This window comes from Lichenostomus cassidix, chromosome 6, assembly GCF_008360975.1.
Source record: "Lichenostomus cassidix isolate B80296 chromosome 6, HeHo_3.0, whole genome shotgun sequence".
Lineage (NCBI taxonomy): Eukaryota > Metazoa > Chordata > Aves > Passeriformes > Meliphagidae > Lichenostomus > Lichenostomus cassidix.
The window spans coordinates 3,434,681-3,460,991 of NC_139487.1; the positions used below are offsets into that span (position 1 = coordinate 3,434,681).

General features: G+C 43.6%; 2 long non-coding RNA genes across 2 annotated transcripts in view; both read right to left on the reverse strand.

The window, feature by feature from the left end:
- The window catches only part of LOC146435053 (uncharacterized), a 230,700-nt gene that overhangs the window by 182,645 nt on the left and 21,744 nt on the right, over window positions 1-26,311 (reverse strand). The gene's annotated exons all lie outside the window — the stretch shown is intronic.
- LOC146435057 (uncharacterized) lies at window positions 12,875-20,758 on the reverse strand. The gene is made up of 4 exons (XR_014853058.1): window positions 20,364-20,758; window positions 19,376-19,534; window positions 15,361-15,441; window positions 12,875-14,003 (listed from the first exon to the last, which is right to left on the reverse strand). It is a non-coding gene; the product is annotated as an uncharacterized LOC146435057 (long non-coding RNA).

The window sequence follows — 26,311 nt, forward strand, 5'->3', positions numbered from 1 at the left end:
TTTTCACCTCAGCCATTTAGGAGCACTTGAGCCTTCAAAAGCTTTCACAAGCTTCAATTGCCTGAGCTGATTATGCACAAACCTGATTTGGGTGCTTTGGCTCCCGTTCCTGTTATCATCCTATCCTATTTCAGCCAGCCCTTCCATCTCTTCCATAGTTATGGAATCCAGATTTAAGGGGATTTGCCAGAATGCCCATGAAAACCTGTCCTGCTGAATATGAAACTGATTCCTATAATAATTAATCTTTCCAGCAAAGCTTCTTTTGCAAAAGTTGTGCTTTCACTTCCCCAGCATACACCCCAGTCACTTTATTCCTTTCCTGCTCTGTTTTATGTGTGTTTTTCTAAGGAATAACTGTATTTTATAACACAAGAGCAAGCAGGGCTAGCTGTATTTCAGCAAAAGAGACAAACAGAAGTTAGTTTACACTTGGCAAGCACAGAGATAAAGTGGGACTATGAAAATCAGGTCCTGAATTTTAGGTTGTCAAGTAATGAACATTTAATGGCAGAGGTTTTTTTAATGGAAGAAAAATTGTGTATATTTCTCATATTCTCTGCTGGGGCTGTCAAAGTTTGGGAAAAAGTGCTACACAAGCACTTTTCCTCCTGAAGAACAAAAGAACTGCATAATCTTTCATTTCATTTCAACTCTTGTTTAAAGCTTCCATAATCCTCACCCCCACCCACTCCCTTTAGGATTATTTCTGAGCGGCATTTCTCTCTTCCTTTTATTTTGCAGGACCAACTGGAACATCACCTAGGCTGCTGGTTTTGGGGGCTGCAGACCCCAAAGAGACATCAGCCATGAGGATGAGAGAGCTGCAGCTGCAGTTCTTCCCTACAGCACCACTGCACAGGGTTGTCTTCTAAAACCTTCACATAAAGGATAGAAACTTCTGTTTTTTCTTTTTTATTTTCTTTTTCCTTTCTCTGTAAGCCTAGGGGGATTTAAAAGTCATTGGGAAAATGTCCAAAAAAGAAACAAAGTGTTTAATAATGCTATTTTTGTCCTGGACTCTCCAAATTCCTCACGTCTTCCCCTCCTCCCCTCTCTCCTGATTTGCACTGTGGGATTAATAAACTGATTCAAGTGCAGATTTTGAACCTGAAAGGTTGCTTCTTTCTCCTTCTTACTCCTTTCTCCAGGAGAGGATAGTCCCTGTTTTTGTGATTCCCTTTGTCACTCAGCATGTTTTTCCCTCCTAAACAGCCTTGCCATGGCTGATGGAGAAAGTTCTTTCCTTCATTCATTTCTCCTCAGCTGGAGCAATTTTTTAGCTTTCCTGCTTCACTGGTTCATACATTTCAGAATTATGCCTGTTTTCTCCCTTGTGCCCTTTAAATTCCCTCCCTTCCTCAGAGTGTTAATTAAAAATATTAAAATTTAAAACCCGATTTGTGATAATCTTTCAAAATCAGTGAGGGCTTTTGGGATTCTCTGCATGATCATGTGTTGGAGACAGAAAAAATCTGCAGTTTGAGGCTGAGAGTTGCCTTTTCTGCTTTGCACTTGGGTGACTCCAGCCTGAGGCTTTCCTTTGCTCTTTTTAGACCAGGTGAGAAGAAAATGCAATAATTCCTTCATTCTTCAGCAGGATTAAGGGTATATAAGATATTATAAATCAGCAGTACTTGTACTTCATATTCTGCTTAAATCTAATTTGGGATAGAATAAGACTTAAGTCTCCTGATTAAAGCTTAATGAAATATGAGCAATGACAGAATTAAGGGAAAGGAAATGAATCTCTTGTCTTTGTGAATGCAGATGATCTAGAGTGTACTTTATAAAATATTTCCATTACACTGCTTTAACTGATGGATCTTCCAACATATTTAGAGGTAATTTTCTAGTCTGGCATTGTCACCACCTGGATAATTAGGTATTTGGGAGAGAAATAAAGGTATTTGGTTTTCAGGGTAAAAGAATCATCCTTAAGTAATGCAGATACTTTTTGCCAAACTTATTCCAAATTGCCTTAGGAGTTGAAACTTCCTCTTTGAATACTGTTAGGAAAGCAATTAACTCCTGGAGATGCAAGTAGAGGTAGAAAACATGGAAACTAATCTTGTGAGCCAAAGTTTTAACAGGAGTTACACAATATATCACCATTCCAGTCCATCTTTGCCCCGAAAGTGTTTGCTCTTGATTTATCTCCGTTTGGCTTCAGTTTTGCACTAGAAAACCCAAACAAAATGATTTCATGTTTGTGTAATATTTTAAAACTTACCTATCCAAAAGCCACAAAACCCAAATAACTCTTTCCCCTCTGTTTTTTTTTTTTAATGATGTGGTGAAGCACAAACTTACCAGACGAAATACAAACAGCACATCCTACAAAGATGTCATTTGCCACATTGTTTATCCTCGTTTAAAATGTGTTTTGGGGGCTGAATGGATTGAAACCATGGCACAGCCGCCAGCAGCTGCACCCAGAGCTCCCAGAGGGATGGGAGAGTTTGCTTTTCACCCCACTAAGGATTTAGGGTGTCTCCAGCATCTCTCCTTGGCTGTCACAGCCTCAGAGCCCCTCCAAACCCCACCTGTGAGTTCTGCCAGCCAGGGCTGAGATTGCCTGAGCTTTGAGCCATGCTTTTGTGGCACAGAACTCAGGGATGTGGTGACAAATCCTGGAAGCCTTCGGAGCTGACAGGACAGCCAAGGGGGCTGCTCCTGTTATTTGCTGTGCAAATGCATCTGTTGAGCTTTGATTCCTCTGAAACTCCTTCAGTGCTGGAGAAGGAAGGGCAGAGCCTCCTTGAGAGGTGCTTTTTTCTGCATTTGAAGCAATATCTGATCGCCTGGGATCGTGGCAGCTCAATAATCAGGATTTCCTCTCTAGTTTGGGATCAAAGCCGCCAGTGCTCTCCAGCTGCTTTGCACGGTGCTGGTAATGCAAAGCAGCCCCAAAGTTGGCTTGAGGCAGAGCTGTCAGCTCTGTGTGTGCTGCTTGGCATCCCTGGCCAGGGCACAGCAGGGAATCCAGCACTGGGAGCACTGGGAAGGCTCCTGTTATCCCCAAAGACATGGAAAAGTTGGTATTTCCCTGAGCAAAGCCCAGCGCTGCTTGGAGAGCCAGCAGAGCTGCCTGAGCATCCTTGCGAGGCAGGATTGGGATGGTTTGTGCCTCCTGAGCTCATGAAACACCCCAGGGGTGTAAAAACAGCAGTAAAACCCCACTGAGATTTCGTGGGGGAGCATTGCACTAGAAGTGTGACTCCAACACACACCAGGAAAACACCTCACATCAGTTCCTGAGCTCCCTGTTGGATGTTAATCCTAGAGGAATAAGAGCATTTAGGTGGTCAGCATCTACTTAAAAAAAATAATACATCATAAAGATACTTGATGCATTTTTCCTAGTTTAAATCATAACTTTGAATCAATTTATCAAACAAATAAATAAAAATGGCATTTTTATTTTTAATGCTTTTAAGAAAAAAAAAGTGTTTCTCGAGAAGCTGCAAGCGGAGATTGGTTACGTTTCATTTCAGAAGATTTATGGCATGAACAAGCTCACTCCTAGTGAAAAATGAATCAGGTTTTTTCCAGATCTCTGCTGAGGGCTTGGAGGAGTTTTTAATTATACAAATGAGATACAGAAAGAGAAAAGTACATGTGTGTTTTCAATGCCTGAGAAATGTTTTCTCTGATTTCCACACCACTGGGGCTCTGCTGGACTGGTCTGCTGAGCATTTGCAGCAGCACAGGTTTGTAAAAGCCTCAGGAAAACAGTTGCATAATTGTATTTACTGAATTTTCTCATAAAGAGCAGTTTTCCTGCCTGAGAAAAACGTTTTCATTACAAAAGGTCTAAGTAAACACAGTCATGTTTCCAGAATTTATTACTTCTCGGGGAAAACATTTTATTAGGAGTCTTATTCCATTACAAATGTTGAATAGGAATTCTGGAGGAGTTGTGTTTGTTTTCTGAAGCGTGCTTAATTTAAGCTTCACCATTGGCCACGACTTCTTCATTACCATACTCAGTAATGGACTTGCATACATTAACATCCATTTCTATGTCCCTAAGAAGATTTTTCAGGGGAAAAAATGAGCATTACATTAAATACCCCATTTTTTACTAGGAGAAAAAGTTATGGCCGATTAGGGGTGCAAGATCCCAGCTCCCAGTGATGTCAGAGAGCCGAGAAAACGGGAAGATGTTTTCTATTTGACAAATTCCCTCAAGCAACTTGTCATTTCTCAGCTTTCTCTATGAACAACCTGAAAGTGACTTAATTTTTTTTTATTGCATTTGTAGTCAGCTAATTCCCTCTGCAGCGGGAGAGCTGATGAATGGAGAGGGGAAAGTTTGGAAGTCCCGCGTGGGAAAGTTCAAGGACTGAACTCAGAAGTGTGGAGCCTTGCTCAGGGGTGAGCACAGCTCCCAGCCCTCCTGTCTCCAAAAAGCTGGAAGAACAAATGAGGATCAGTGCCAAACCAGCAGACACGGATTTGAGCTGGATGAGGGAAAAGTGGGATTTCTGTTTGAAGCTGGGTGGAGGAGCAATCCCGCACTTCAGTAGAGAGATGCACCTCCTGTGTCAAGTCATCCCTATGCACATAAAGCCAAGGGGGAGGGCTCAGGAGGTGGATTTCCTTCAGAATTATGTTATTCACTCACAGTCTTCCCAATCTGTTTAACTCTTCTTGGTTGTTTTTGTTTTGTTTTGTTTTGTTTTGTTTTGTTTGTTTTTGTTCGCTTTTTTTTTTACCTGGGATTACTGTAGCACAAGTGGATGGAGTCAAATAATTTCATTAGCAAGGGAGGAAATTCTATCAGATGTCAACAAAATAAACCAGAAGAGCAATCAGCCTTTAGAAAAAAAAGCTTCAGGTTGTGGAGTCACCCTGGAGAAGAAGCTGGGGGGTGGTTCAGCTGAGGGAATCTGGTATTGGGAGGCAAATTCAAAAGCAGAATACCAAACTCCAGGAGGTAGCACTGCTAAGAGCATTTGCAAGTGTATAATGGCCATAGCTAAAAATAATGCCTTTTGAATGAGCTGGGGGTTTCAGAAAGGTTGAAACAGAGAGAAATGTAGCAAAAGTTGGGTGTGATCCAACACCTGGGCTTGGTGCTGAGTGAGGAGCATTAAGGGGAGGGACAGCATGGGCTGATACTGCTCATGTAGGGTACAGGAGATGTGATGTGCTGGGCAAGGAATTGTTCAGGGGCAGCAGAAAGCACTGTTTGGCATAAAAACCACTGAGGGGTGCATGAGCAAGAGAGCTGCTGCCCACAGGCATCCACAGCATCATTCCGTGTGGTGAGAGTTCTGAAAAGTCTGTGCACAATCCTGGAATGGTTTGGGGTGGGAAAGTCTTTTGGGATCTTTGTGAACGATTAACCCGGCACTGCCAGGGCCTTTGCTAGCCCAAATTCTCACATCCACACAGCTTGGAAATGCCTCCAGAGGCTGTGAAACCATTGGCACTGCCTCAGCTCAGGTGGAGGCAGCACTGCTCCCACCCAGGCTCTCCCAGCCTTGCCCTGGGTCAGTGCCACCCCTGTGGGACCCTGTGCCACCACCAGCAACATTGGGCATGGCTGAGCTCGAGGTGATGAATTTTTTCAGCAACAACCAGCTCCAAAAGTCAACCTGGGCTCGAGTTTCCTGTGCAACAAAGCAGAAGATAAAGCCTGAAGTATTAATGCAAGTTAATCTGTAAGAGTTGGTGCTGAATCTGAATCTGCTGCACACATCTGTCTGTCACAAGCAATTCTAGACCACCAGACAAGGAAAATAACTTGTCAGCTCGATTTTCCTCTGGGACTATTTAAAAACCATCATTTTTTCCTGTAATTAAAGCTTTACAGAGAGTTTTAGAGCGGCATGCTCAGAATGTGCAGAAATAGCAGAAAGCACAGTCCTTTCCACAGGGATTCCACTGATGCTCTGGCAGGAGTGATCCTGCAGCCAGACATGGGAAGTGCTCTGGAAGGAGCACAGGAGGCTCTGGAGGCTGAAATAGAACATTTTGGCACCTGGAGATCCCAAGAACCCATCAAGGAAAAAAGCCCATGGGGCTCTGGGGGATCTGGTCTAAAGGAAGGTGTCCCTGCCCATGGAGGTTGGAACTCACTGGGCTCTCATGTCCCTTCCAACCCAAACCACTCCGTGAATCCATGCTTCTGTGAAAACAGGCAAACATGGGCAGAATAACTGTGAACAGGATATGATAACTGGTTTGGCTGGTGCTGGAGATGTGTCTCCAACAACCCCAGAGGGCCTGTGGGGATTGCACAGCATTCCTGGCTTTGCAACAGCTCCTTATCCACAGCAACTGGAATGGATTAATCGTTCCCTGCCACAGGGACAGCATCTTCAAACAAACATCCAGAGCTGAGGCTGCTATAAATGGCAGCAAAACCAACAGAGTTTCAGCTTGCAATTACATTTTCTTCGCTAACCACTTCTGGATGGGGAATCCCAGCCCTTGCTCCGAGCTCTCAAGATCTTTTCCCTCTTTCCTGTGCTCGATTTCAGCAGATCCCATTCCCTAACCTGACACTCACACAACCCTGGCAATGCTGGGTTTGCCTACCTGCTCCTGCTGGTGCTTGTCTGCTTGGAATCCAGCCCTCTCCTGTTTTTCTGGGATGCAGGAAGGGAGAATCAAGGCGGCTGGAATGAATCACCAAGAAGACAAAAGGATTATGCATTTTTTTCTTATCCACTTTGCATGGCAGCCGCTCACATCCTCTGGCTGTCCCAAAGCAAGCAACCCAGGAAGAAATGGGAGTCTCCACAAGCCAGACATGTTGTGTTCAAAATAACAAAGAATTGTGCTTTATGGTGTTTTTTAAACATCCAAACCCCAAATCTTCTAAGCTAAAATCTGTTCTTTTGAAAGACAGCATACAGCGAGTTTTCAACATTTAAATTTTGTCTGGACTGTAGAGAAGCTATGGTGAGACTTAGATACAAATCTACAACTGATAAATTAGAGGTATTAAAATCAGGCAGAAGAGAAAGGCTCCCAGCTTTGCTTAACTGAAGTGGATTTATCTGAAGAGGAAGGCTTTCCATCTCAGTTGAAAAATGAGATTATATAAAAATCCACCACCGGAATGCGGCAGGTATCACAAAATTAGCCTTCCATTTTTAAAATCCATGTAGGCAGGGAAAGAAGCTCCTCAATCCCTGACTCCTCACCCCCGCAGGTGCTGGGAGCCATCCAAATCTTATTGCTTGAGGCAGCCCCAGTGACATAAATCACCAGCAGCTCCTGGCCTGGCCCTTGAAGCTATGACATCGAGCACTAAAGCTGCATCTGCCCCTCTGACAAATTAAGTGCAAGAGCTGTTAATTCTGCAATCACAGGTTCTTCTCCAGGTGATAAAATGGAGCCTCAAAGAGTTTTGTAGAGCTTTAAAGCAAAACACTGAGAGCTTTTGGGATTTGATCTGTGAAGATCCCCAGCAGCTTTCAGCTCTGTGGATTAGTTCCCACCCTGTGTACCAGGCACTAATTCCAACCCAAAAACACTGACAGAAGGAAAGGTTATCAGAAATTCTGGAGCACTGCAGGATAAAATTTGGAATAAAATCAGTGCATTTGATACAGTGGGGAAAAGAATCTCTGATTTACATCTTGGCCAAAGGTTTTCCTCCTCTTTGTGCTGGTTTTGTGGGTGCAAAATGTCTTGGTCAGGGATGTGCCTCATGTTTAGTGTGTACCCAAAAGCAAATCTGAGATCCAAGCAAATCCCCCCTGGCACTGCCCTGTGTTGTGGCACCTGTAAGAGCTCTGCTTTCTGCCCCTGGACAGAGAAATAAAACCTTCCAGGCTTCTTGAACCACCAAATAATGGGAAAAAGTTGCATTTTAAATGCCACAAGCCTTCAGCTGATTTGGCTCACCCCTCTGAGTAGGATGGGTGTTTACTGCCCCTGCAAGAGCAGACGTGAGGACAAATCACTGCTTGCCTGCATGGTATGATCACCCACGCAAAAATAGTTCTGATCAAAAAAAACAGGTTTATGGCTTGCTAATTTTAAATCAAATTACCTACAGATTTTCTTGTTTGGAAACAAGGCTCATATGATTTCAAACCCAACATTTCAGCAAAAAATGTGTGTTGGTTTTTGCTCTGAAAGAATTTCCTGTATAAAAACCAGGCAGCATTGTTGTTGGAAGTAAACAAGGCAAATGTTTACAAATAGTCCATATGCAGTTTTGGTTTGGGCAGGACATTTTAATTCCACCCATCAAACTGCAAAAATCCATTCTTCTTCCACTGCTCTCTTTTAAAGGCAGTCGAATGAAGCCAGCAGAACCCGGCCTGATAACTAGAAAATAATACACAGCGTAAAATTAGATCCTCAAATACACACACATAACAGTGCTTGACTCCATCAGCATCTTGGAGTTTACATATAAATGAGAATATGATGATTTAATATCCCCTGATGTGCGAGGGCAAGCTTTGACACACTGTAGAAGCAGAGAAATCTTTCAAATGCAGTTCACATATTTCATTTAAATCACGAGAACAACATATTTAGGGAAGGAAGATCAATAGCTCCATTGCTGCCAGCCCTCTCAAATGCAAACTGGGCTGTTTTCTCAGCAGAAAATTTTGCTTCTGGAAAAATCAGGGAGTCATGGAAAGGCTTGGGTTGGAAGGGACCTCAAAGATCACAGAGTTCCAAGCTCCAAAATGACATGGTGGTGATGGAATGCTGTGATCACCCACGGCATTGCAGGATTCCCTCAGGCATTGGTGGAGTGAGTCCAAGCTGAGCAGCAGAGCAGCACTCCTCAAAAGGGGCCAGCAGATCTGAGGTGGGAAATTACTGTCAGGTTTCCCAACGAGTCCACAAGTTCACATCTCCAGCTACAGCCTGAGTTCTGCTCTCCGCCTCCACTCTCCAAGTTCATGATTAGAGCTCATCCCCAAGGGGCTGACGTGCTGTTATTGGGTGATGCACATTCCACTGCTGCTGCACCCCTGAGACTCCTTTGGCAGCCTCTGCAGCAGGTCAGCATTCCCTGGAGCTGCAGGAGGAACAGGAGAGTGGAGATGAGAGAGGAAACCCTTCCACCTCTCTCCCCTGGCTGCAGGGCGCCATGGGAAGCTCGCTTACCTTCTCCTTGTTTCCAATATTCCACTGCAGGCTCGGAGACATCGAGTTTTATGTCTGAGGTAAACACAGTGGAAGGAAAAAGAGAAGCCTTGCCAATGTTTGTGTAGCCTTGCTGCCTGATATCCTGCAACTATCGTACCGGGATTTGCATCGTGTGCCAGAACTTGATGAGAATGATATTTCAAGATCAACTCAGCGTGTGGGTGGATCTTGCTCCAAGACATCATTTTTCCTCACTTGAACTAGAATTTACTTTCTGGAGAGTCTATTTACATGGCTGGTAGATTTTTGTGTGCTAAGGACCAGGTTAAAATAAATGTTATAAGGAGTTGAGGCAAGCCAGAGCAATCAGTTTAATAACTGTGACATTTTTGGGGCAGCTTTGGAGTAGATCACATCAGAGCAGTAATTAACTCCCCATTATTTATGATAAAGTCAAGTATTTGATGCGAGTGAAAGACGTAGGAGAGTTTTGACTGACAGCCTTCCATTATCACAGGCTGCAAAAGCATTTGTAAAGTTGTCAAGCAGGAGATACTTGGAGCATTGGATTTGTCAGGCAGATGTCACCATATCTGTCTGCTCCGACGGCTGGGATTGTGTGATTTACAACTGGGAGCATTTTTCCACCACCAGAAGAATTGGCAGCTCTTCCTCAGCCTAGAGGATGAGTTGGCACAAGGGTTGGTTGCTGGGCTCATGCCTGGATGCACCAAGGGTCTGGGGGGCTCTGATCCCAAACAGGACAGAGCAGCACAGGAAAGGATCTGAGCCCACCAAACACCCTTCAAAAAAAGAGTGATTCACACTATTAATATCTCAGTGACATTTTGATTAACCTCAGGATGTCCAGAGCGCAGAAAACTCACTGCAAAAATCCCCATGCTGCTGTCACATCTGCGATGAGTTAATGCCACGTGGTACATCCATCATGCAATCAGGGTTTGTTTCTGCCGAGGTCAACCATGCAGCAGCTTGTTCTGGAAGCTGATTTGAATCATCCCAAATATTTGCTGGGGAGCTGCTGTATCCCCACCTGCGTGGGTGAGCTCTGCAGCTGCTCTGCAATCCTGGGAAGCACCTATGGCATGGGATCCTGGTGGGATTGGGAAGCCCCTGCTCTCAGTCATCCTACACTGGTTGCTCTCTCTTCCAGGGTCAGGGAAAAAAAAAAGCCTCACACAGGTCTCTTTTTGTGTGCAAAATTAGCAAATATGGCAGTGAGAACCTTTTTTGCACTTGAGGTCTGTGGAGAAGAGTGATGGGAAAGTGGGAACACGCCCTGGTAAACAAGAGTTCTGGTATGAGTGTGATTGCTTTAAAAGCTGTGCACAACGGGTTTGTGCTTTCCAGGTAGTTCCTTTGAGATTAATTAGTGCAATATTGTTTGTTAATCTTGTGTCAGGGAGGAAGGTTGGAAGAAACAGTTGCTACTGACCTCAAGTTTGTAGATTCTTGATAAATCTGAAGCAAATATATTTAAAATAAAGTGTACTTCTTTAATTCTCTTTAGACCAAAGCTGTTTCCCTGAGTTGGAAAGTAACATTTGAAAACTGCTGATGCAGATGAGAAATCTTGGAAACTGTTTGTCATGGATATCACATGGAAACTGAGAGAAACTTCAGTATATTTATGCTAAAGCATTTACATGGGAGGAGGACACAAACTGAATGAAGTGATATTTTCCGTGATTCCAGCCCTGATAAATAAGGAAAGCACAGGGAGCACAATGCAGCATCTCCACGCTAGAATCTGAGAAAAACAAGCTAAAAATAAATGGTTTGGAGATAAATACAGAGATGCTGAGTACGGGAGGCTGCTGCTGGGCCTTTGGAGCTGTTGGTTGCAACAGTGAAAATCACACGCTGAGGGAATGTTTGAACACCACGAGGGTTCAGCGCAAGCCCTGAAATTACCAAGTATTTTTAGAAGGTATTCTGCATCACAAAGAACCCATTGGAAGTCAGAGAGGCTGTGGTTGCCCAATCTCATGTCCAAGGCCAGGTTGGATGGGGTTTGGAGCAACCTGGGGTAGTGGAAGGTTTTCCTACCATGGCAGGGGTGGGACTGGAGGAGCTTTAAGGTTTCTTCCAAGCCAAACCATTCTGGGATTCTATGAAAATCAACTTCCTAAAATCCCACCACAGACAGCAGGGGCAGGCACCTGGTCACATGAGATGTTATGCATTAAAATCAGCAATTCCCTAGAAAATATTCCAAAAAACCAGACTTTTGGATGCTACAAAGGCAAGAGAAACCCCATGACTTCCACCATTCACAAAGACTTTCTGGTTGTTCCCAAAGCCGCAAGGATTTTTAACCAGGTTGTCATGGTTTACATGATGAGGACACATAATTAACCCAAAGATTTCAGCTGAGAGCTCCTCCTGTGCCCAGAAGTTCATGCAGAGAGCACCCAAGTGCTTTAAGAGGGGCCACAGGGAAGAGAAGATCATTGAGAAGACAACGGGGGAATATGAAAAATATTTGTTTTCCTCCAACAGTAATCACTTCCCTCTGAGTTACCACTAAAGAAAGCAATTCCAGAGCAGAGGATTTTGAATAGCAGTGGAGCCATAACACCAGGGAATGTTATTTAATTGCAGAGCCATAACAAGACCCAGCATTTCAGCAGCCTTAAAACATAAGTCTTAGTTCAGTGACTTTTAAGGTTTGTTATTCTTCGCCTTACCATTGAGTTGTAACATCATCCAGGTGGTTATCACTGCAAGGTTTAAATTTCCAATCTATTAAAGCAATCTTAGCAATCTATTATTTCTAGGCCATTGAGGGAAGGTTAAAGTGAAAATTACACTGGAGGGAGTAAGTTCTGTTCCAAGTACAGGTTGAAAACATCTCAGTAGTGGAAAGCAGGAAGGTTTCAGTGGAAGAAGGGAAATGAAATGACTGATAACAGTCATTTAAAGTGATTAATGCAGCTTGAGAGAGGTAACGTGAAAGGATCTTTTCCCCACTAATGTAATGGGGAATTTTCAATGCATGATTTAGACAGCTCCTACCTCCGAGCTGTTTTTGTACGACTGAGTTAGGTTTTAAGCACTATATTACAGAAATGGAAAATTTCATTTTCAGGAGTACACAAGAAGAGCAGCATCCATCTCCACACAGCCATCCACCCAATTTAAATAGAGCAGCGTGGCACAGGAGAAGCAGAGAATAGAAATGTTTGGGAGCAGCAGTGAATGCAGCTGAAGAAAAATTATTTGACATTAAGGCCTCATAGACTCCAGCTGGATAAATCTGCTTTACCTTAAATCTGTGTAGCTATGATGGGCAGAATTCCAGAATTCCAGAAGGTTTAGGTTGGAAAGGACCTTAAAACTCATCTTTTTCCACTCCATGCCATGGGCAGAGACACCTTCCACAGAAGCAGTTGTGCCTCAGATGTGGCAAGGCTCTGTTTTGGCCAAGCTGAGTGTCATTTATCTAATTTTCCCCTGTTCCTGCAAGTGAGACAAATCCCAGGGAACAAAACCCATTTGTACCTGTTGGTACAGAAACAGCAGCAGCGACAGAACCTTGAATAAAATAACTCCCAGCCCTTAATGCCAGGTCTGTTTATTTTTGGTAGAATAGCAGCAGTTGATTTTATTAATTTTTATGGTGCTATTGGGAAATTTAATAGTCCTATAAAAGCCAGTTTAAAACTCTCTGATTGTCTTATCCCATCAAACAAATGCATACTCAGGGAATTTAAAAAAAAAAAAGGAGAGCATCAACTGGATAGGGCCATTACTATGAATAATTTCCCTCTCACACAACTCCAGAGCCCTGACACAATAGACAAGAGTCTCCATGGTTTTTTTGGGGGGGGAACATGCCAAGGCTCACTAAAAGGGGTGTTTTGTTCCCTGACCCCTGTCTGCTGAGGGCTCCCTGGGAGCTGCCACGTGTGCAGAGCAAATTGCAAGGCACCGAGGGCTCCTGTCAAACGAGCGATTGCACAGCAAGTTGTTTGGAAACAAATAATTCAGTCATTGCATGTATTTTCACACAGTAAAACTGGTTAGTGGCTGGTGGGGATGAATGGCACTCTCAGTGAGAGGGACAACAAGGCTGGGGTGGCTGGAGGTGAGGCTAGAGGAGGTGGAGGTGAGGGAAGTTTTGTAGGAGGGCACAACTTTTAAGGCTGAGGGTCTCATTTTAGGCAGAGGGATGAGGAAAATGGACATGTCACAAGTGTGGGGCTGAGGAGATTGCACCTCTGTGTGCCCTCAGGAATGTCACTGTGTTCATACAAAGGGTTCGTAACACTGAGATTTGTAAAAATTGAAATTATAGGCCAGATGTGTCTGTATCTACAATATCTCCATGCAGGGAGAATGAGCCTCATTCCCAATGTGCCATAGACATACAAATGTGTGTAAAAATTCCATTTTCTCCACTTTTTTTTAATATAACCACAGAGCCATAACATAGAGGTAACCACTAAGTGAAAATTACTGGCAGGCCTGTTTTGCTGCTATTTTTGTGGCTTTCTCATCACTTCCACAGACAGCCAAGCCCTTCTTGCTTGCCTCTTCCTATTCCACGCAGGAGGGAGAGTGGCTCAGCTCCATCCCAGCATGTCCCAGTAGCCACTCCAGCATGTCCCAGTAGCCACTCCAGCATGTCCCAGTAGCCACTCCAGCAGCCCCAGGGCTCACCACTGCCATGGATGCCCAGTCTGCTGCAAACAGGGTTTGCTCCCCAGCTCCTCAGGGCACTGTTCCTCACAGATCACATTTCCGTCGAGTTATTCTTGGTTCTGATAATGTCCTTCACGGCTGCAATTTTATCTGAGGCAAATGAGACTTTTGAGGCAGAGACTATAATGAGGAGGTTGAGCCTTCTGGGATCATCTCAGCCGCTGACAGAAGCTCTGAGATGGATGTTTTATGCTCTCCTGCGTGAGAGAGAAAATGAGAATGAGAGCAGCAGATCTCTAACCACGTCTCTGCCTTTCTTCATGAGCTCAAACAGCTCCTTATGATTCCCTCAGGCTGCAGCCAGGGTGGTTCTGCTGTGGGCTGGAGCTGGAGGGATGGGGAAGGACATGGGGCAAAGAGGGGACAGAGCAAGTTTTGAAAGAGAATGTCCCAGGCTCACTCCATGTCCTCCAGATGTTCTGAAGTGCTTGCAAAACACCTTCTCCTTATATACTTCTAATTTAATTTTAAGTTACTATGCTTATGCCTATTCACCTACAAGAGGATTGATTTAGGTTAGATAAGAGCAAGAAGTTTTTTACAGTGAGGTGAGGTGGGAGGGAGCCCAAAAGGCTGTGGCTTCCCCTGGATCCTTGTCAGTGTCCAAGGCCAGGTTGGACAGGGCTTGGAGCAGCCTGGGACAGTGGAAGGTGTCCCTGCCATGGCAGGGGTGGCACTGGATGAGATTTAATATCCATTCCAACCCAAACCATTCTGAGATTCGCCAATATACCCCAAACCTCCACTGGACAGGAATAAAGTGGTTTTGGCCCAGTTGTGAGAATACTGAGGCTGCTGTTCTCTCTTCTTCCCCCTCTTCTGCATGCTGAGCATCCAACAGGCAGCTACAAGCCACATTTTATTTTATTTTCTTATTTTTCAGAATGAAAGATGCCATCTGTGCCATATCCTCCTGTTGATGTCTGCTGCATCTCTGCAGGCTGGAACCTGTTGTGTGTGCCAACACAGAGCCTCTCCAGCTGATGAACTTCTGGGTTTGTTTTTTGATTTTTTTTTTCTTTTTCTTTCGCAGGTATGACTCACATAACAGCTCAGAGAGAAAGAAATTTCCAGTTGCAGGGCTATTTCTGAAAGTGTGCTTGGCACCTGTGCTGAAATCTTGTCTAAAGGAGAAAGTGTAAGGTCCCCAATACCCAAGGGCAGCATCCCTGATGGATTCCTGACAGGGAGAGTTGAGTGGTAATTCATCCATCAACCTGGGGAGGACTCTGTACCTCTCTTCCAGATAATTGAACTTTAATTTATTTAAATTTAATGGAAAACCATATGGAGAAGAACAGAAAGCTAATTTAAAGCCCTGCTCAAAGCAATCAATATGTTAACAGATTCCTTCAACATTTCACACTCGGTTGCTGAAAAATGTTTAAAATGTATGTTTTTTTTAAATTAGTATTATGAAAACACAGGGTTCCTGGCATGTTGTATTCAAAACTCAGGAGCCAAAATAAGCCTCTGTTGTGAAAAATTGAAATATACTCTGGAATCACAAATCATTTTATTGGAAGTGGAAGTGACAAGTGTTTAATATCTTACCAAAAAATGCACATCTCTGAAGACTTCTAGGAAGACACCTATAAATCTTAAAGGGCTCCAATCACAGGGTTTCATATGGCCCTGAAATAAAAGCAGTAAAATACTTGTAGGAGTTGCATTAACAGATTGAAGTTGGCAGGAAGAACACACGAAGGAGCCTTTCAGTGTAAATGGATTAAATACAGTTTAAAGCAGAAGAATGCAAAATTCCCAATTATGGCCATAAAAATATTAACTATTTTCATATTTTCCTTATTCCTTTGATGCTCCTCAAGGTCAGTTCTTTCTGCACTGGGTTTTGAAAACCACTTTTTTTCAATGGCAGGATAATTAATTCTCTCTTTCTACTCTTCAATGTTGATTTTCTAACACTAACCATGATCTGTCCCACAGCCAAACCCTGTCTTGCTCAAGGTTTTACAATTTAATTTACTTTTACATTAAAAAAAAAAGGTCTGTAGGCAATCAAAGATCCTAGAAAAGAATAAATGTCCCAATTATATTTTATCTTCTAAAAATATAAAGGTTTAGTGGTGTCGGTGAGTTCTATACCTGCAGTTTGTAATTTTCATTATAGTTTTATCTTTGTCAAGCTCGAAGAGTGCAAGCTGTAAAAATAAGTGAAAGCCTGCTCTTTCTGAAAGTTTAATAACTTGGGATTGTTAAGGAGGCTGGAATCTGAAAGGAGCAGGAACTCCCTGCCATGAAATTTTAGCAACTTGAACAAAGTCTTATGGAAATTCCCTAAATAGATTTCAGTCAAACCTCATCGAGGGCAGGTCTGACTTTCCTGTGGCTTTTTAAAAACACAAATTATTTTAAGAATATTTTTTTAAAAGTGGGGTTTTTTTCTTTTTATTTTTTTATCCTTTTTGGTAGGGAAATGATCCTGCAGCCTTTTTCATGTCAGATTTGTCAAGTCCTCTCCCAGAAACTTATTAGCATGGTGGTTCAGCTTTGCAGAGACTAATAGCTCCGAAGGAAAAAGAGTAAATAATGGCTAAAGTATCAATTGTTTAATTATATTATATTATTTTATTTTATTTTATTTTATATTATTTTATATTATTTTATTTTGTTTTATGTTTTATATTTATTTATATTTATTTTATGTTGTTTTATGCTATTTTATGTTATTTTATGTTTTATAATGCTAATATTCCTTCATTTTCTTTGTATCTTTTACCCCTGGATTTTTAATCTCTTGGTGTAGTCCTGACTGTAGAAAAACAGACAATTAAAATTCTGAGGTCCTGCAAACTCTGCTTATTTCTTGCAAGATCAGTGTAACAGTAAATGGTGGATGCCAAATAAAACTGAGAAACTCTTTTAAATAAAATGCATCATAAAATTGGTCTAATTAAACAAAATCTGTCTTTCATTGGCCGGTCTGCTGCAAGCAATTTCTCTTGCAGTGGAATGTAGAGGAGCTGGAAATTGCACTTTCCATGAGCATTTGAAGGCCCTGTGAAGTAAATCTGAATGATCAGCAGGAAAAAACCCTTAAAGCCACTAAAATTCCAACTTGCCAAAGGAAGGGGACAAGGCCAGACTGCAGCAATAGGTGGGAAGTGAGGTGTGAGATGTCCCTTGGATGTTCAGGGTGAGCATCCCTCAATCCCTCTCTCCTGGGCATTCCTTGCCAGGAGGAACTGCAGGGATGCTCCTCCCTGAGCTGAGATCTGATGGCTCCAGAGCTCTGACCATCCACACCATCTGCATCCTGCAAAGATTTCTGAGTGCAGCTGGGGGTGGCATCACACCTTGCCAAATATCCCCAAATATCTCCAAGTGGGATCAGTCGCCTCTGATTTGTAGGAACAGGAGAAAACCTCCTCCAGTCAAAAGGTTCTCGTGGCCTTTCAAGCAACCAGAGCTCAGCAGAACAGAATTATTTAATAGCCTAAATGTGGTTCAATCAAAATTCATTGACAACTCCTTGACAAATATCCTTTCATCTCCTTGCGGGCAAAACCATCATTCAAAACCTTTAATTTCTAATTTAAGATTCCTTCTGTTCTGTTACCAAATCCCACCCAGAAAGCTGCCAAGATCCCTCTTAAAACAGCTTAGGTTCCTTCTCCCTGCACTGTGTTTGATGGAGGGTTTCTAAAATTCAGTGTAGTGATTAGAGACCTTCTAATTCCATACTTAAAATGTATTCAAGGCACATATATATATAAAATATATATATACATACCCATTTGATCTTATCCTACCCTTCCACTCAGATAATTCTTCTGGTTATTCCCCAGACGATTTTTAGAGAAAATTATCATTTCCTTCTTGGTCTTTAATCTCCTGGCTTTCTCTGTGATACCTGAGTAGCTGAGCTGGGTAAGCCATTGGTTTCAGCTGCAGCATGTGAGCCACATTGCTGATTTTCCTTTACACTCATCCTGCAGCTCTGCTGGACCAGTGCCCACTTGCACTGCCCTCCTCAGCTTTTTCTGGAGAATCTGGGGCAGTGGCAAGGGGCAGACAGTGACAGATCATTGCTTTGTTTGCTAAACAGATCACCTGTGGCAATAATGATGATGGTTTTATGAAATTAGCATTATAAAGGGCTGGAATGATGAAAAGAGTAGGCAATGAGGGCTTAAAAATGTATTTCACATAGGATTTCATGGCCTTGCTCATGGGCTAAATTGGTGTTTGTATTTTGTATAGTGAGCAGTCAAGTGGCTTCTTTTATTAACGAGTTCTCTTAGAGGCCTGTACCCAAACTTTGAGAGCCCTCTAGCTTGAGATACCTGACTTTGGAAATTATTTCCCAGCAGAAACCCCAATAACCATAATTTGGGATGGATGTTGAAGTGTTTTGAAACAGCACAGCTCTCCTGCCTGTTATTCCTCAGCCTCCTCTAAGCTTGGCTGCACACTCAGCCCAGAGCGCCTGTGGTGCTTGGAATGGGACAGGGACCATGGGAAAAACACATGTCCTGATGGCCAAACCCCCCTGGAAGCTTTTCCTGCTCTCTGGGCAGCAGCAGCCCATGGGCAGGAGCAGCAGGAGAGCCACGTGTGCTGCGTGGGTGAGCTGGAGGCTTTGATGGAAACCCCAGGGGAGCATATTCAAGTTGTAATGTCGTGCTGTGCTAACAGGAGGATGTCTCTGGAGCCTGGGGAGCGTGCTGGGGGGAGGGAGGGATGAAGGAGCCAGCATTCCTGCTCTCAGTGCCTGGGAACTGCACATCTCCACATGGCAAAGCCACCCAACCTCGCCTCAGCGGCTCCTGACGAGTTCCCAGAATGTTCTGAATTTAAAAAAACACTGAAGTCACTCCACAGTCACTCAGGAGGTGTGGATGGTGACTTCCTGGGGTTAAAAACTTGACATGTGTGTGCTCCAGAGCCATCCACCCCAGGAGAGCACATTCCATGGACATTCCATGGACAAGCTGAAGGCACCATGATGCCTCCATGTGCATGGATCCCACCAGGAGTGTGTCCTCCCTTTCTGCTGAGGTCTGCATTCCTGTGAAATGCCTCTGGCTCAGGCTTTTTCCTGTCTTCCAGAGCAATGGTGAGCGTTAGGAAAATAGTAAAGATATAATTGTTTCTCCTGTGAATTGCATCCATGCTGCGATGTCTGAGTGCATTTACATAATTAAAACATGGAATTCAGCAGAAGAAGTTGCCTTAATGGATGACTCCCCTCACCCTTCACAACCAAGCACCATCTGTCATTTACAAAGACAACTGGCTTTTCAACTAAGTTCCTTCTTCACTGGAGTTTAGTATTTTTTAATTCCATGGCAGGAAGCCTTCTCTGGTTCCCAGGACACTAACTGGGATTTGTAAATCAAGAAGTGCAGGAAAATGTCTGTTGCCTAGAGTGTGTCTGGCATGTGCTTTGGCCCAAGACATGGGCTTATCACTGGAAAACCTCGCAGAAGTTGGGAAAATCCTGTCCTGACTGACCCTCCATCCACCCCATCACTTGGATTGCACACAGGGAGCAAATCCTTTCCTCCTTCAGGATTTCCTTCCCATCATCTGAACATTTCCTCACCTTCACATCTGCACTCCTGTCTGGAAAGAGAAATAACATCAGTCTCTTCAAGCAGGCTTTTCCAAGCTGGATGGAAAGATTGGTTGCTTTGCAGTGATTCTTTGTTGTTGTTTCCCTTTTTTTCCTTCCTCAGAGTGGGAATTTGTGTCAGACAAAAAGCTGAGGGAAGAAGGAGAGGTTGGAGTATGAGTTTGATGCTGGGGCAGAGTGGGACTCTCTGTGGATGATTAAGGAAGAATCTCTGCTCCTTTTGGGAAAAAAAGTCTGGTCTCTCCCAGGCTTACACATTTTCAATCCATTCTCTTTGAATTTTCTGGGAGCAGTGCTGCCAAGCAGAGTATCTATCCTCAAAAAAACCCAAAAAACAAGAAATAAAAAACCAACCAGCCAAACAAAAAAAAAAAAAAAAAAGAAGAAAAGAAAAAAGCCAAAGTGAAGCAATGTTCCCCTAACAAAAACTATAGCAGATGAAGGTGGAGGCCACAGCACCCTCCCCCCCAGCTTAATAAAGAAATTTGATTCTACATCCTTTTGTACTTCTCTGTGTGCCCATAGCTCTAACTGAAATTTCTAGTTGAAGTACTCTGGCCAGGGAGCTCCTTGCCCTATTTCTATGGGCTGAGTGTGAAAACCAGAGAGAGTGAGACCTCTGTGACCACTCTTACAGCTCTGGGCTTGGGTGACAGTCAAAGACTGTGAGCAGTGGGTCAGACCTGGTTTTTCCAAGATCCCCTGACCACCACGGATGCAGAAGAAAGATGTGAGAGAGGATGGAACACCCTGGGTGCTCCACCCAGCACAGGGCAAACCCTTGGAGCAAACACACTCAATCCCCATTTTCTGCAGCCCCAGGAGGTTCCCATCCCTTGGTGAAAACCAATCCCTGGACTGTATGCATGGCTCAGTGGCAGATTCTCCCCATGAGAGCAGCTTTTCCATCTCTGTTCCCAATTCCCAGCCCTCCACAATCCCTGGTTTCTGCACAAACCGTTTGGTTCTTGTAACACAGCGAGAAATTCCTGTGGTGGTGTCTCCAAGTGCCAGCACATGTGGGTTGCTCCATGGGTACATATTTGTGCTCTTTCCATTTCAGCATGATTTAAGGCTCTGGGGAAAATCCTTACAAAGGGGGAGAGAAACAAAACCAAACCCCAAACTCTCCCAAACTGCTGCAGCCAGGCAGATGAATTTCATGCTTACCAACCCCAAGCTGCTCTGAGATGATTAGCTTCAAAAGTCCAAAGAAAAGAGCCAGATGTTCCCAAACCTGCTCAGCAGAGATTCTGCCTTTGATTGTGACAGTTTAGCATATGAAATAAAACTGTCTATAGTTGGAGCTGGAGTTTAATTTCTAAGATGGTTTTAAAAAAAAATCTGCTTCATAGGAAGAAACCATCTCAGGAAGGAGCAAAGAGCTTCTGAAAACCAGCAAGATAAAAGGCACAGTTAAGTGAAAAATTTATGAATTTTACCCTCTGTAGGGCTTAAGTCCCAGCTACAACAGAAATTGGAGTATATGAAAAATGATTATGCACACAATGATACAGATAAAAGTCTCTGTCCTTTTGATCTGTTTCTATAATAACAATAATTATGGGAAACAAGTGTACAGGCCATCCCTGCCCATGAAAGGATTTGAAAGGAAGCACATGGAAAAACCATGATACTTGCAGTTTTTCAACTCCATTTTCACTATTTTTTCATTTAACTTCACTACTAGACTGGAATAAAGTCAGCAATGACACCATGAGTTATCCCACCCCATTTGATTTGGGCTTTTTCTATGGACCTCAACTCCAGTCCTCAGAAAACAACTGAAGGGATTGCAGGAGGATTGAGAAAGAATAAAGAGAAGTATGAGAGAAGAAGCTAATTAAGATTCTAGACTACTGGAAAATCCCAATGCCGCAGAATATGAAAGGTCAGGTAACTAAGAAACAGTCAAATTAAATTTACTTTCCCCTTTGGCTTTCCAAGAAAACTTCTGCAGCCACAGAATATTTCACCCAAAGGAAAACTGCATGGAAATATGAGGTGAACTTTAGAGAAAGGGCTTATTGAAATGCTTTCTCAAGAGCACCAAAACACTGCACTAAGCTGCACAGATATCTGAGGACTGCTAGAACAGAAATCAGTGGCCAAGCAGCACTCAGGGTGATTATCTGATTATCCCTCCTGATGTGGACACACAACAAAGCCTGAGCTGCTCGGAGTCCACTCTGTGTGTGACCTTTCCTACTGCACTGCTCTAATCCAATCACTTCCAATACTGAATGTTAAATGTGTGGTCATGGATAAAATCTCTCCTGAGCAGTCAGGAAGAGGAATGACTGCAACTCTGCCAAAAGGAGAGGTTACCAAGTTCAAATCTTTATTGTATTATCTGACTGCTGGGGAAATCAGCTACATCCTGCCTGGTGGCAGCTGGTGTCAGAGCTCACCCTCTGCCCAGCCAGCACTGATGGAGCTGATCTCCACATTTGTGAGCTCTATTAATCACTTCCCAGCTGGAATAGTTTACTGGAATAACATCATCCAATGGTTCACTGCAATATCACATGTTGTGGTATGATTCCCTGTCTGATAACATTTGGAATTCACAGTCCATACTGATTTAATTTTTAAAAAATAAAATATCCTACTGGGCAGTTAGCACATCTGGTCAAAGTTAGCTAGAATAAGTTTGTCATAATTTTGGGTAGGAGAGTTTTGTAACAGGAAGGATAATTTTGTAATAAATTGTTGTACAGTAACAAACAAATCTATTGCAGCTACAGCAACCCTGGACAGATTAGAGTCCTCAAGCAGTTGCTCCCAATTTGTTCTCATTCTTCTGCTTCCCTTTTTTATGAGATCCCTATCTAGATTGCTGCAAACACTCTAGCAAAGGCCATTGCTAAGAAAAACTGACATAAATCTGAATTTAGCTGCTCCTGGTATCTCAGAATTCCAGAATGGTTTGGGTTGGGAGGAACCTGAAGCTCATCTCATTCCAAGCCCTGCCATGGCCATCACACCCATCCCACTGCTTCACCCAAAAAGTCAGTGCTTTATCAGGTGACACCGATGAGGATGGACTAAAGGACAAAAGCTTAGACTTTAATATATCAAAATAAATTTCCAATATCATCTTTAATGATGAAGCCCCCAGATTCCCAGTGAAGTTGATCATTGCTCCTGCTCTATCAGAATTTAGGCAGCATGGCACATCCTCTGGGTGGCTGCAGCTCCCACTTCAAAAGTGGCTGGGAAAGACTGATGGGTGATGGATCTTCCTTCATATAACACGGAGAGAAACCCTGCAAGTCAAACCAAGCTGAGTTTCAGCAGCAGTCAAAAGGCCTTTAAAAATGTGACTCACGGAAGAAAAAGCATCTGCAAAGGATGTTCTCTTTAGATCATTGGAAAAAAGCTGTTGGTGTGGCTTTGTTGTTTTTCAGGCTGATACCTACTCACTCTGCTTGGTTAAAGCTCATCTCTTCCCTGTGAAGGAGGTGAGAATTATCTTCATTTTTCAGGGAGCATGAAAATGAAACTCTCTGAGTTTCAGACTGCCTTATCTGAGGTCACAAAGGATGACAAAAGTGGACATGGAAACACATCCAGACCACTTGAAGCCCAGACTTGTGTTGAAACTGTTAAACTTCTTCCCTGTGAGCAGGAATTGGACTCATAGCTGTAGAATATCCTATTTTTTTAGGGCCACTTGACACAGAGAAATGTTTTCAGGGAAAATCCATGTTTAATGAATTAATAAAAGGAAAAGCTGTTTTAAAAATAGCTTCTGCCTCTAATTATAGTAGGAGAGGAAGAAACACTGTAGCTTCTTCTGCAAAATTCTGTTCTGCTTTAGTTTGAATCACAACAGAACTCAGATCCTGCAGGAATACAGTGAGACATTAGGTTTGTCTTATTTATGCTGTATTTATTATCTTTTAAAATACCTGGCTAAGACTTGTCTTCATAATTACCTTCCTCCAAGCAGAATCCACATAAAATTCAACAACAGTTATTTAGAGGAAAGTATGTTGTTTCTAGCACTCGCTGGTCTGACAGGCAAATGTTAATTGGGTGAAAATGCCTCCCAATTTAATTAGTACAGAAATAGCCTGTTCCCATTCTGTTGATCAGAAGAAAACACTTAAATACAGCTGAGCATCAGACACACATGAGTGTCATTTCTGACAGCCCAAATCTTTCAGCAAATTAAAACATGCTTTTATTTACATTTTTGGAAGACTGTGTAGAGATATTATCAGTGGGGCTTTGAGGATGCAATTCTGGCATTCAAAACTTCAGGGAAGAAGTTAATTTTTAAATTACATTTCCAGGCTTTGGTGGGTGGGGACAAAGCAAACCCAGCAGGTCACACTCAAAGCACATCCTATGAGAGCATTGTCCCTCGTGTCTGCCTCTGGGGAACTTTTCCAGATGAATTCCAAGCTGCAGGGAGGTCTTTGGGGGTTCTCATGTCCCATCCCAAGTGTGTCTTCCCCTGATGGAGGTGGCTCTGACCTATCCCTTGCTCCAAACAGAGCTGGTGGCTTGTTCTTCTCATGGGAGATGGGGAAAGAGGTGTGTGAGTCAGTGGGGAAGTGGGAGCTACGTCATCTGTGAGCTCCACAGGTCACATTTTGCGACAGGATGAAGCCAGCTGGACATGGGCTGCTTTTCCATGGGCTTGAAAATCCGGTCAGGGTTGTGCAATTGGTGTCTGTGGTGAGGGGAATCCAGCCGTGACACAGGAAGGGTCACGCAAGAGAGGACTCATCCTGGGCAGCCACCCGTGGATCATCTGCTGTGGAATGTTGTTATCAAGAGACACAAAACCCACACAAGTGCAGCCCAAAGCTCTGTGCTGCTGTGCTCCTGTGTTTGGAGAGCAGCAGCAGCAGCAGTGTTTGATCCCTCAGCACTCACAACCTCGCAGGTAAAGAGGAGCAGAGGAATCCCACAATCTGTGAGCACCTTGCCCTCTGTGTCCTCTTCTGACCTCTCTGGGCATTCTGTTTGGAATGTGGGCTTTTTGCAAGCACCAATATCTTGATTTCTCTTTCACATCCACTCTCTTTTTAATCCACCCTCCCCTGTGCAGGGCCAGGACTTGATGATCCTTGTGGGTTCCTTCCAACACAGGATATTCTATGCTTCTGTGATCTCTGACTTTTTAAGTCCGTCTGTATCTTCTTCCTCGACCCAGATTTGACCTCTTGCTGCAAGACAACAACTTGTTCATAAAATGTTTTCTTTGTAAGCCAGTTCTTTATTTAGGCAGCTGCTTTTCTCTTTCTGTCTGCATACCACACTAAAAAAAAAAAGTTGCAGATTTTGTGTATGGTGTAAACATCCACAGTTCTGCTTTTTACTTTCAAGCCTTGCAGTGCCTTTCCCAGCAAAGACACTCCCACCCTTGTGGGGTCACCCAGTTTATCTGATAGATCTTCCCAGTGTTTTTATTTGGAGTGAAAACTGGAGATGGGTGCAGGAAAGAGAAAATGAGAGTCAAAAGTAAATTTCCTGGAAAAGAGCTCAGATTTTTAGACATTCTTAATTTGGTTCCTTAATCTCTTTTTCCAGGCTGAAAAATCCCCCAAGTGAGAACTGTGTTTCACACATCAACCAGCTCCCCACACCTCTGCCTTGTTGGAGAAAGCTGGACAATGTGGACACAGGAGCTGTAGCACAGCCAGGAATTACTTCCAGTCCCCTCCTAAACGCCCTTTGCCACACTACAGACATCACAGCCCATGTTTTGGCCAAATTCCTGCAAAACAGATCCTAAATCTACCCCTCAGCTCATAAGATAGTGCAATCAGCATATGTCAGAGCAGTAAAGAGGTAAGATATAAGGAAATGGGGCTGAGTTTTCCAGCATCTTCCAAGGGTAATTGGATAACCAGAGCCCAGGCTTGGGGTTGGATCCTTGATTTTTAAGAGGTGCAGGGAGAATTGAGCATTAAGAGGAATGGGAGTTCTCATGAAGCAAACCAAAAAGCCTGAAAATGTGAGTTTAAGTACAATAAGTGCCAGCAGAGAGATAATTGGGTGCACTTGTGGCCTTATCTGCAAACTCTGCTGTACACGGAGTCATTAAAGGCAATCTCCCGGTGAAAAAGAATGCCTGCCTCATATTAAGCTGTTTAAGTGCTTGTTGTAATTATGCTTACAGATGTTTTAAGAATACATATGTAGGAAACTGCAGCTCTTTAATTATAGGTGGGTTGGCAGAGGGTGCACTTTGCTCCACTGCAAACAAGCTTGTGCTGACCCAGGAGTGACCTCCCCATGTCTGTTTGGGGAAGACAGAGGCTGATTTGCCTCTGCATCCCATACCAGCTGCAGCAGCAAGGATCCTCTTGGAAAGGGAAAGGTGCTCTCTGTGCTGATCGCTTCCTGGGAATGTCACTGTGGCAGGATGGATGGATGGATGGATGGATGGATGGATGGATGGATGGATGGATGGATGGACGTGGTGGGGGTGGTGTGGGGTGGTGGGGGTGGTGGTGGTGTGGTGGTGTGGTGTGGTGTGATGGATGGATGGATGATGGATGATGGATGGATGGATGGATGGATGGATGGATGGTTGAGGGATGGATGGATGGATGGATGGATGGATGAGGGATGGAGGGATGGATGGATGGATGGATGGATGGTTAGAGGGATGGATGGATGGATGGAGGCACTTTTGTCTCTGAGTACTTCTCCCTGCACTTCCTAGGCCAAGTGTTTGCCGTGGTCCCATGAAGATAGGCAACAAAATCATGTTTTCCCATCTCCCTCCAAGCCCAGCCCCACAATCTCTGAAACTGCTGCCCCCTTATCCTGTCACTGAGCTCAAGGGCTTCCAGCTGATGGGGAAAAGTGGCAGTGCCAGAGCTCTTTCCTTCTCTTGCCCCTTCTCTTCTCTTGCTTCTCTACCTGCTGGAGGAATCCAAC